Consider the following 13,221-nt stretch of genomic DNA (forward strand, 5'->3'; position numbering starts at 1 on the left):
GATGAGCCAAATGTGGCTGATATGCATGTGGGACAGCAAGCTGAAATGCCCTTGAGAAGATCATCTAGAGTGTCTAGACCACCTCATAGGTTTGTTCTAGGGGTAGACTATGTGATGCTTACTGATTGTGGGGAGCCTTCTTGCTACAGAGAGGCTATGATGCGCGAGGATCAACGCAAGTGGGAGTATGCTATGCAATCAGAGATGAGTTCACTTATGAAGAATAAGACTTGGGACTTGGTTTCTTTGCCACATGGAAAGAAAGCATTGCCATGTAAATGGGTCTACAAAATGAAGGTCACAGGTGATGATGTGCCTAGGTACAGGGCCCGTTTGGTCGCTAAAGGGTTCAAGCAAGAGACGGGTGTGGACTTTGATGAGATATTCTCTCTGGTTGTGAAGATGACCACACTTAGATGCATGCTTGGACTAGTGGCATCAGAGGATATGGAGCTTATGCAGATGGATGTCAAGACAGCTTTCTTGCATGGGGATTTGCATGAGGAAATTTACAAGGTGCAGCCGGAAGGCTTTGAAGAAAAGGGCAAAGAGCATTTAGTTTGCAAGCTAAAGAAGAGTCTCTATGGTCTTAAGCAAGCGCCTAGAGAATGGTATCAAAATTTTGATGCTTTCATTCAGTCCCATGGTTTTAGGAGGAGTGAAATTGATCACTACCTCTATACTAAAAGGGCTAAGGACAATAGCCTAATAATCTTGGCACTATATGTGGATGATATGCTATTGGCTAGCAAGAATACTTATGAGCTAGATGCATTAAAGGCCAAGTTGCATGAGGCCTTTGATATGAAGGATTTGGGACTTGCACGTCATATTCTTGGTATGCACATCACGCATGATCGGAGTAGGAAACTCCTTTGGCTTTCACAAAAAGAGTATGTTACAAAAGTATTGCAGCGTTTCAATATGGAGGGGGGGAAGGCAGTGAGTACTCCATTGCCTCCATATGTGAAACTGAGTCATACAGATAGTCCCAAATCAGATGAGGAAAGGGCCATGATGGCCAAGATTCCTTATGCATCAGCAGTTGGGAGTCTTATGTATGCTATGATAGCTACTAGACCAAACATTGCATTTGTAGTGGGAGTTGTTAGCCGGTATATGGCTAATCTAGGAAAGAGGCATTGGGAGGCAGCCAAGTGCATCATGAGGTACATGAAGGGTAGCAAGGAGATGTGCATCTGCTTTGGTAGAGGAGACATGCATGTACTTAGGTACACAGATTCAGACTATGCAGGGCATGTGGCTGGGCATGTGGATAGTAGGAGATCCACTTCTGGTTATGTGTTCACCTTTGCAGGTGGTGCAGTGTCATGGATGTCTCGCGCATAGAAGTGCGTTGTTTTGTCTACCACAGAGGCTGAGTATGTTGCAGCCATAGAGGGTTGCAAGGAGGCTATATGGCTTGATCGGCTAGTGGGAGATTTGGAGATTCATACAAGTGTACCGACATTGCATAGTGATTCCATGAGTGCTATTCAGCTAGCACGAAATCCGGTCTTTCATGCAAAGACCAAACACATTGAGGTCAGGTACCATTTCATCAGGGAGGTACTTGAGGACAAGTGCATAGAGCTTGTCAAGGTTCATACAGATGATAACCTTGTAGATATGCTGACGAAGAGTCTACCTAGTCTCAGCGGTTTGAGTATTTTCATGTATTGATGGGCATTGGATAGTATGCTCACTGGTTGTTCTCCCTTAAAGGCACATTGTCCTTTAAGTGGGAGGTTGTGGGGGTTAAAGGTCACTGTGCCTTTACCCCGGTTATGTACAATACTCAAACACATATATAAATGAATGAAAAAGAAGATTAGGGTGTTCTGCACCCACCAAAACTTGTGTGGCTCTCTGTTTCTCTCTCTCCCTCTTGTGTTCTTGCTTCCGTTGAGAGCGCTCTCACTAGCTTTAGGCTAATTAGTTGACCCCTGGGCTCTTGACATCTAGCACACCCGATGGTTAGGAATTTGGACTAAATTCTTGGACCTGAACCTACCTCAAAACTTCATATTTCTAACCTCAAGAAATCTATGAACTCCCATTTATGATGTAGACATCCCATCAGATAGAAACTATGCCTCATGCAGTACCAAGGTACTAGTAGATCCCATACATAGCTGTTCATCCACTTTCTAAGTAGAAACCAGAATTTACAATATCAAAATGGTGACAATGCATTCAAAAATCTAAGCATTTGAATCTATCATGCCATTTATTGTAAACTATGTACATAGTGAAAAACTATATTGCTGAATTAGACAACTTGCAGGAAATTTTATTCAAAGACTAGTGTTTTCTTTGGCAAAATTCACTTTCTTCATAACTTCTTATTGTGAGAGCTCATTAACCTAATCGATATCTTCTCCTTTTAAATCAAAATTTGCGTAATCAACTAATTTGAGGGCTAGTACCTAGGTTGTGTTAGTGGGGTGTCCGTCATCCACAACCAGATCATTATTGGTAACAGTTGTAATTTTGTAAACTAAAAGATCCAAGGATTTATCCTTTTTGTAATTGTGAATTCTGTGTCATCCTCTTGAACATCATTATCTCTATCACAACGTCCAATTTTTTCTTTGTTTTTACCATTACTAAGGTCTGGGCTACTTCAGTAGTGTGAGACATTATGCTTCTTGAATTGGTTTCACTGGGGTTATTGGGTCTATTAGCTCAACTAAAGAAAATTTTGTAAAGGATTTGATTGGTGATAAAAACTAGGCTGAGGAGGCTTTGGGTTCCTCCCTTATTTGCTGCTTGGATCCTTCTTAGAGTAAGGAGCGACTCTTCTGCTCTAGCCATCTTGGTCTTAAGTGTATAAATTTCCTTTTTCAACTCTCAAACTTCCTAATTCAATAATAATTTAGATAGGTCTTGTGTATGCTAATCCCAATGTTATACTAGTTGTTTCTACAGATGCCTACCTGAGACCATAATTTGAGTATGTATTCTATGAACTTATCTTGCATTTCAGATAATGTTACAGTAGGCATGAAAGCTCCTAGGATTTCTAACTCTTCTTTATCTTGCATTGCCTTCAACTACTCTTCAAGTGGGATAGGGTTGCTACCTTTTCCTTCAAAAGATTTTCAGAAGAGCAATTTACTGTGTTCCAGATTACCCATCTCCATTAATAAATAGACCATTACTAAATTTAGATAGACCATTTCCTGAGTGATTCTACAATCTATTGGTTTTCCACCACTAACTTGGTTTTTAGTTGCTCTGCAGCCTACTGTAGCTCAAGCTTATGTGCCTCATGTTGTACTAGCACCTTCTACTCCTTCACTATACATTGCATATCCTATATTAGACATTAGTTTTGCTCAATCAAAATGCCACTGTCTTCTTTAAACTGTTTCCATTCTACATACACTTTTTTCATTCCTCTATATTGTTCTCTCTGCTGCATCTAGAATCTCTACAATAATGTGATTGCCTCATCAGCATCCACAAATGTAATTTGATCTTCCTCTGCCTCATCTGGGCTTTGCTCTTGGTTATTTACATTCTCTTGTGCTAGTGGTGATTACTGTGTAGGACTTTCTAGTTTCAGTGGGTGTGTGTGCATGTCCTCCACTAGTGGTACTCCCGCTTGTTTTGCTTATTAGCTTATCCTCTTGGTTTTCCTACACTGCTTATTCTAGGATTCTTTCCTCTGCTTCCTATTCTACTGCCCTCTTTGTTGGTTTCTAATCTCAGTTGTGAGTTCTTCTATTTGGAGTTTTATACTTGATTTTCAGTTTGGGCTTCTTGGCAAAATTTGTTTTTCTTGTTGTTGTGCAACCTCTAACGGTTCTTGTAAGTCTTTCTTTGCCTCCAATGCTGCTTCTATATCTATTGAAGTGTACCTGGCTTGCTTTAAAAGTCTGATTGTTTCTTGTCATGGGTATTCCTCCACGATGCATTTGTCATCTCCCTTGTTTTCTTCATCAAAGAGAGGTAAACATTGGCAGGGATGAGGTGCATCCAAAATCTGGATGAAAAGGACATATAAAATAGACCTGAGTTTGATGTGCATATACTTCTCCTCTTATCCTTTCCAGTGATCTCCCCCATATTCTATTGTACTGCCGTCTTTGTTGCTTGCTAATCTCAGTTGTGAGGTCTTCTATTTGGAGTTTTATACCTGCTTTTCAATTTGGGCTTCTTGGTAAAATTTGTTTTTCCCTATTGTTGTGCAACCTCTAACGGTTCTTGTAAGTCTTTCTTTGCCTCCAATGCTACTTCTATATCTGTTGAAGTGTACCCAGCTTCCTTTAAAATTCTGATTGTTTCTTGTCGGGGGTATACCTCCATGATGCATTTGTCATCTCCCTCATTTTCTTCATGAGAGAGAGGTAAACATTAGCGGGGATGAGGTGCATGCAAAATCTGGATGAAAAGAGCATATAAAATAGACTTGAGTTTGCTGTGCATATACTTCTCCTCTTATCCTTTCTAGTGATCTTCCCCATAATTCTCTCATGCATGATTGTTGCCGAGTTAACTTGATCGTCCAATTTGCCAAAATGAATAAAAGAATAATTATTATTTGAAATATAATCATACTTAGTTAGAAGCAAGATTCTCTCCAAGAACCAATTGCATTGATCTCTTCTCTAGCCTTCTAATGCATTCTTCACATAAAAATACCCTTTTGAGTGCACTTGCTCCTTGAATTCCTGCACTATCACTTCGTCGGGTATCTACTAGGAGCTTTGTGGGTGCCTTTGGAATTAATGGTAGCTTGAACACCTACACAACTAAATCTACCATGATTGGCATCTTCGGTGTTAGCATACCTTTCATATCCTAGAGATGATTGAATTTCCTTTGTGCCTCCATGTTCCTTAGTCTGACAAATGGCTTTAGTCAAAAACCATTGACTGGTTTTAATGAAATATTACCATGCATATCAGCCACTTCAAATGGCCTAAGTCCTTCACAATTTTGAATGGCCCATCATATCTTAATTTCAAATTTCTTGATAATTTCCCCTGCTCTTGGATGACTTGTGTTGTGTGTCAACTTTTCAGATGGTCTTCTTCCAATTGATTCAACTGTTGTCATCAGAACTCCACCAACACCTCTAAACTTAGTTTCTCTACTGAAGCTCATAGACTGATGGCCATGAATTCCATGGGCACTACCGCCTCAGCTCCATAAACTAACTTGAAGGGTGGCATTCCCATGCTAACCTTGAATGCTATTCTGAATTCCCATAATGTTGAATCTACTTTGTGTCCTAGTCCATTATGTTTTCTGAAACTATTAATTTTAGTATACACTTCATGATTTTAGTGAAACTTTTCGCCTATCCACCCACGTGTGGGTGGTAAGTTGATGCTATTTTGTAAAAAATCATATGTACTTTTGTCTGTTTTGATGATTCTATTTAGAAAGTGTCCTCCTTGATCTAACACTAGCTCTATCAAACATCCAAACCACATTATTATGTTGGGATACAAGAACTTTGTTGTTCAATCCTATGAATTATCCTGCAGGGTTTGAGCCTCTACCCACCTAGTGCGATAATCCATGGTTGCTACTAAAATGTATTTGTTTGCATTGTGGTTTTAGCCGCTGGCTTAAATGGCCCCACAAAATATAAACCCCATTTTTGAAATGGCTCAAGTGGCAGGATTGGGTTTAGTGGCAATCTATCGGCATCTGCTGATGGCTATCCATCTACTTGGCAGTACTAGCATTTCTTTGCGAATTCATGTGAGTATTTGATTACTGTTAGCTACCATAATCTGGCTTGAAAGATCTTTTTAACTGCCACATCACCTGCAAATTGGACACCTAATGTCCTCTAATGGGATTCCTACAAAACGACATCTTGCTCATGTTTTGGAACACGGCGTCAAAGTATTTGATCTATTTCCCTTTTATACAGTGCTCCTGCAATGATCATAAATGGTTTGCTTTTGAGAGCCATTCTACACCTTTGATCCTTTGTGAAACTTTCAGGAAACACTCCATTTATTAGGAACTGCAACATACTATCATACCAATCTGTTCCATGAATGCCTTCCACTTGGAATGAAGGTGCATTAAGTAGGTCATCAAGAATTCCTTGTCCTAGATGTTTCTATAACTCTAATCTACTGAGATAATCTACAATGAGATGTTGTCTCCCTGTTGTGTGCATTATTCTATAGTTAAATTCTTATAAGAGGAGGATCCATCTCGCTATCCTTCCTCATGGTTGTGGATTATTGACTAGATGCAAAAATGCCTGGTGGTCAACATGAAAGACCACTACAATGCCCAAAAGATAATGTCTGAAATTTTTGCAAAGCATATACCATACCCAAGCCTTCCCTTTCAATGATTGAATAATTCCATTTGGCTGAGGATAAGGTATGGGTGGCATAGTAAATTAGCTGGGACCACCCATTCTACAAGGTATGCATTAAGACTACACCAATGGCAATGTCCGATGCATCCACAAAAACATGAAATCTTGGCTCAATAGTTGGAATGCTTTTTGCTACTCCTCTCTTCAAACAAATTGTTCATTTTTCTTAACTACTCTTGTCGATGGTTGACACACATAGGAAAGGTACCTAAGAAATATGCTATGCCATTTCACTTGCCCAATGAATCACATAATCTATGTGGCATTTCCTTTCTCTTTAGCCTCTTGGATTGGAGTGACCTTTCTTGGATCAATAGCCATGCCTTTTGCAAAAATGATATGTCCGAGTAAGACACCACGTTGGATTGCAAATGGGAATTTCATCAAATTCAAGCTCAACTGAGACGCTCTACATTTTTCAAAATAGAGCCAAAGTTTTTTAATGTGTTCATCTTTTTTGCCAAACACACTAAAGTCATCCAAAAACACTCTCATGAAAGTTGTGAGGTATGGTGCAAAAATGTTCTGCATCCATCCTTGAGATTGTGGGTGCAACATTTTTCAATCCAAAATCCATTACATTACTTGCAAACACCACCAATTCACTCACAAATTTCTTTTTGTATTTGTCTTTCTTGGCCATTTGGATCTGACTATACCCTACTAAATCCATCTAGAAAGTTGTGCACTTCAGGGCCTGCTAATACATCCAACATGGTGATAATAACTACATTCAATTTTCTATAGTCTACACAAACCCGCAATTCGCCATTTTTCTTAGGGACTGTGGCGATTGGGGAAAGCCATGTCACTTTTTCTATAGGGTATATAAAACCAACTCTAATCAATTTATCTATTTCTTCTTTTACCAACTTTGCATAATTAGGATTCCTTCGATAACTCTGTTGCACTACTGGAATTGCAACCTTCTTTAGATTTATGCAGTGAACACACAAACTTGGATCGATGCCCTTCATGCCGGCGTATTCCTAGGAAAAAATATCTTTACATTCCATCTGTAAGAAAACAATACAACGTCTATGCTCAACAGATAACAGGATCTCGTATGCAAGAGAGAAAAGTAGATAGTATGGAGAATCAAAATTTTGATTACTGTAGAACTGATACAATAGATGGCGTTGCCTCCCAACCGTGTGCTCATGTGAGAGAAACTTTGATGGCATGTTGGAAACAGTAGAGGACGGAGGCTAGATGCTAAGGAATCAGGGTTGCTATAGCCAGTGATAAAATGGGCTTCACAGGCTTGCTCTTATATAGCCACCAGTCATAGTCGATTAGACCCAATTAAGTGATCAACCTAGTCCACCCAAAACGGTCGACTAGGGGTCGGTCCCAAAATAGGCCACCGACCACACGATAGAACCAGGAAGGGAGGAGGAGGAGGAGGGAGAAGGAGGAGGGAGGAGGAGAGGGAGAGGAGGAGGAGAAGGGAGGAGGAGGGGGGAGGAGGAGGAGGGAGGAGGAGGAGGAGAAGGGAGGAGGAGGAGGGAGGAGGAGAGGGAGAGGACAGGTTGCAAGGTTGGAGGAGAGGGGAGGAGGAGTTACGAGGTTAGGACATGCTTTTGGGCATGGAGTGCAAGGAAGCATGGACGCTTGAGACAATTGCTTGGAATGCCAAAGTAGAACTCAACACAATGTCCCGAAGAGTGTGGGCTTCATTCCATTATGGGGTATTTATACAAGTTGGAGAGCTTCTCTCTCTGCATGTAGGAATTGTAAGACATTCTCTCTCTACATGTAGAACTTGCATATAGAAGTTCTATGTAGGAGTTGCAAGTTGCATATAGGAGTTGCATGTTGCATGTAGGAGTTGCATGTAGAACTCGCATGTTGCATGTTGCATGTAGAAGTTGCATGTAGAACTCGCATGTTGCATGTTGCATGTAGGAGTTTTATGTAGAACTCGCATGTAGAACTTGCATGTAGAACTCGCATGTAGAACTCGCATGTAGGAGTTGCATGTAGGAATCATATGTAGAACTTGCATGTAGAACATTCAAGTTGGATTTCTAAGAGGGATTATTTCTAGCCTTATGCAAGTACAAGCGGAGCTTTGCCGCTACTCTACACACACATTCTGTTCTACCTAATTCCATGTTTGCATAGAGACAACAGTCTCTTTTCCTCTATCTTCCTCTCTTTTCCGTCTTTCTTCTCTCTTTTCCTCTGTTTTCCTCTCTTCTCCCCTCTCTTTTCCTCCCTTTCTCTTTCCCTCTTTCAATTTTCCTACATGCCATCTGTTTCCCTCTACTCTTTTCTTTTCCTCTCCTCTTTCCCTTTCACTTTACTCTTGTCCTTTTTCCTTCTCCCCCTTCTTATTTTCATCAAGATATGCATTCTCTTTTTGAAGCAAGGATTGTGAGGAAGAATGCGATGAGTGGATTGCATTGAAGAAGACCACGAGTGGAGGGCATGTAAATTCATGGAGTAGGGCTAACCTAGTACAACATCACAAAATTTTGTCATTGCACGGATTGTGACGAAGAAGGCCTTCGTCCTTAAAAAATGTGCCTCACGGATTGTTGTGACGTTGTACGAGGTCTAGTCTGCTCTATTAATTTACATGCCCTTGCTTCATGGAATCCATTCAATATTTTCACGTCCATATTTCCATCGAGATGGCACATATTTCCATTGATATGCATGGTGTAGAGTATTACCAACTAGGCCTCTTTTCTTCTTTCCTCATTTTCTTCTATCCTCTTTTCCCATTTGAAAATGACTCACATTTTTATGCGGCTACGTATACATTTTTATGGTACCTTTGAATGCAAGATGGCAAGCAAAAGTACAAGAGGAGGTTTGGGTGCAGGGAGGAAAAGGATCTCAGACACTACCTCAGGTAAGATATTTGAAATGGATGATATGAAATGAATGTTTGAGAAACATAGTGAAGTAGGCTATGTTTGAATGTTCAAGTAGTAGTGGAGGGAAAGTGATAAAATTACTGTCTCGAATGGCCCTGCAGAGGCAAAAAATCTCCTCCATGAATGTCAAGAGCAGAGAGCACGGGTTGAGGGTGACCCACCTCCCTCCATAACTAGCTCCCAAGCTACTTCTAGGACTATGGAGAGAGAGAGAGCATGCGTCATACATGCTCAAATTTGGGAGGCCAAGATGACTCCCAGGCTTCCACCAATCTCCCCTATGACGTTGATGACCAGAACCACATCGTGATGGATTCATGAGGTAAGAAGGTCATCAGTAGGATGCATCAACTTTGCAACTCGGCCTTCAAGAAGTTCATGAGTGAATTTTGACACCAACCCTCAAAGAAGAAGGATTGGATACTGGCTTCTTTGAGGGAGGAATTCCCTACACTAGAGGAGCAGGAGTTTGACTCTCGGTGGATGCTGTCCAAAATGGTTGTGGTGCTGAAATCTAGAAAAGACCCAATACGCAAGGCAGCCAGAATGAAGGCAAGAGTGCTTGGGCCCATGACAAGGGCTGGAAGATTGCAAAGAAAGAGTTGAAGAAGGAGCTGGAGAACTACAGCCAACAGAAGGAGGCGGTGGCAAACAGCTGCTAAGAAGGCTAAAGTGGTCCAATCCCACTTAGGCTCAGGAGCCAAGGACTCCTTCTTCCATTTCTTCATAAGTTCACTATTGTTTCTCGTCTTTTAGTATTTTGCTGTATAGAATCTACATCATTTAAACTAACATGTGTTCTTGTAAATGTTAGTCCATAAAAATGGGCAGGATGTTTTCAGAAGATGATACTGATACGCCTACAAGAATGGTACAACCGCACTCTTCAAGATGCTCAAACAAGATGGGGAATTTGTGCCATTTGTTGATGTAAGATCTTTAAACTACACTCATTTTTTTTCAAATGCAAGAATAGAGTTGAAGATGTACTAACCTCTCTAACACGTTGGCTTGTTGAACAACCTCGAGATGAAGATGAATTCTTGGAACAAGCCCATCGTGGAGGGGAGGAAGAGGAGGAGGAGGAGGATGATGATCGTGAAGGAGCAACTAGAGGAGAAGAGGATGATGATGGCGATGACGATGACGATGGGAGTTCAAACTAGCCTACACTTTTATAAATGGCCAATTTTTTTTTTGTAAAGACACCTTTATATACGAAGGGCAAGATTAGAGCTTGGCTAGCCCTAATCTGCCCCTTAAAATTTTTCATTTAAAAAAAAACCATCAATATTTCCATCAATGCACTCTTGGATGTTTTACCAGCGTCAATATTACTGTTGACGATAGCAGGTTTGGAAAATTAAACAGGGTTGATATTAACACTGATAAAAATGTCAAAATAACATAGGGACAATCATTTGCGATGAAAGTATAAATGAAATAGCATCGATATGTTCATGCATTGATTTTAAATATCCATGGTAATATTGATGGTAATATTGATGAAGTCATTTCGATGGAGTTCTCTACAATAATATCGATGGATTTCAAAGTTAGATTTTTTCTTTAAATGTAATTTGCATTGAAAAAAATGTCGATAATGGGCCCATTTCTTGTAGTGGCCCTTCCTTGAAAAATGATTCTTTTCTGAGTGAATATTTTCCCCAAATTTTCCATGTCTTTATGCGTAAACAGTCTTGCTCTAGATTATTACTCTTTCCACAATGTTTGCAAGGTTTGAATTTTGATCCCTTGAAAGATGACTCTTCATATAGTTAATGTTTCTTTGAGAGCATTGCAAAGTTGTTTAGTGTTTAGGTTCTAGGGTGTAGGGTCTAGGATCGAGGCAAAATTGTTGTGTTTAGGATCTAGGGTTAATGTTTCTTTGAGAGTATTATAAAAGATATTTAGGGTTTAGGACCTAGGCAATGACATTGCCATCAAGTATTGCTAGACCTGATAGTGGGTTGTGGTGCAACAGTGAATGCATGCATTTCATGTGGACAAAGAGTATTGGACATGGACAATGACAAAAACATGGATGTGTTTGTTGAGGCAATGCTACATCCTCATCGGGATGACACACCCTTGTGCAATGTCAATTTATCAAGCTCAAAACTTCTACCTTCTTTGAAGTCCACAAATGAGTAAGTTATCACTATGTCAATAATATTTCATTGAATGTTATGAATTCATAAATGAGTACTCATTGATATCAATGAGCATAGACTTGCTAGGGTGCATGAGACACCAACCATGTCTTTTTGTTTCAAAAATTTAGGATGGCAGACAAGTCTTCTATAATGGAACTCTTGTTTGAGAAGGATAAGAGATGGGTGGAGGTAGAGATGGCCTTGGATAAAGGAATTTTACATCATTGGAATACATTCTGGAGGTCCCATGTTACCTCGATAGCCATTTGCCTCCACTCGGTTTCCATCCCAATGAACGGGTCGATGGTTAGATTACAAGCCAACTCTATCAAAGAGTCATCTTCTTAGAAGCATGCCACGTATCTTTTTTCGAACAAATGGTGAATACAAGCTACCTAGAAACTGAGCAAAAATTGTATGGTGCCAAGGCTTTACAGCAAATCGACTGGCACGACACAAGTTCCATAGCCACTGGACTACACGCATGGCAACCTAGGTATGTGCTCACAATAAGCCATAACCTGAGGATGGGTAATAAAATGGATCTGGGAGTATGTTATCTCTGTGCCAACATGGACTTAGGTAGTACAAAATGTGTGTGTAGAGTAGCGGAAAAGCTCCGCTTGTACTTGCATAAGGCTAGGAATAATCTCTCTTAGAAATCCTCAACATGCGAGTTCTACTTGCGATTCCTACATGCGAGTTCTACATGCAGCTCCTACATGCAAGTTCTACTTGCGATTCCTACATGCGAGTTCTACATGCAACTCCTCCTACATGCAACTCCTACATGCAACTTCTACTTGCAACTCCTACATGCAAGTCCTACATGCGATTCCTACATGCATGTTCTACATGTGAGTTCTACATGCAACTCCTACATGCAACATGCGAGTTCTACATGCAACTCCTACATGCAACTTCTATATGCAAGTTCTACATGTAGAGAAAGAATGTCTTACAATTCCTACATGCACAGAGAGAAGCTCTCCAACTTGTATAAATACCCCATATGGAATGAAGCCCACACTCTTTGGGGCATTATGTTGAGTTCTACTTTGGTATTCCAAGCAATTGTCTCAAGTGTCCATGCTTCCTTGCACTCCACGTCCAAAAGCATGTCCTAACCTTACAACTCCTCCTCCCCTCTCCTCCAACCTTGCAACCCATCCTCTCCCTCTTCTCCTCCTCCTCCCTTCTCCTCCCTCCTCCTCCCTCCTCCTCTTCTTCCTCTTCCCTCCTCCTCCCTCCTCCTCTTCCTCCTCCTCCCTTCTCCTCTTCCTCCTCCTCCCTTCTCCTCCTCCCCCCTCTCTCTTCTTTCCCCCATGCTCTTACACCTTCTTCCTCTCCCACTCCTATGCTCCCCCTAAACCCTTAGTTCCTCAACCCTTAGTCTCCATGATCTACGAGGGAGACGAGTTCTCCACCATGTACTCTACCTTGAACCTTGGATCCTCCTTCTAACCCTTGAGCCTCTTCTAAACTCCAGAACCTCCTTCTAACCCTTGAACCTCTTCTAAACTCTAGAACCTCCTTCTAAACCTTGGAACCTCGTTCTAAATCCTGAACCTCCCCTCTAACCCTTAAACTCCTCCTAAACCCTGCAACCCCCAATGAAGGCGAAAGCCTTCATTACCTCAACCATGATGATGCACGTTCCTTTTACACATGCATGCACTATGTTTGCTTACCACCCTTAAGCCTACGTCTGTCACCAGAATACGTTTTGAGGTCCTAAGCTACACATATACTACAAACGACAACCTTGATATATCTGTAGGTGACAAAAAGCCTCGGAACCCTGCATACTGAGAAT

Source organism: Dipteris shenzhenensis, chromosome 21 (assembly GCF_047967505.1).
Source record: "Dipteris shenzhenensis isolate YYH24624 ecotype China chromosome 21, Dip_SZ_1.0, whole genome shotgun sequence".
NCBI classification, from domain to species: Eukaryota; Viridiplantae; Streptophyta; class Polypodiopsida; order Gleicheniales; family Dipteridaceae; genus Dipteris; species Dipteris shenzhenensis.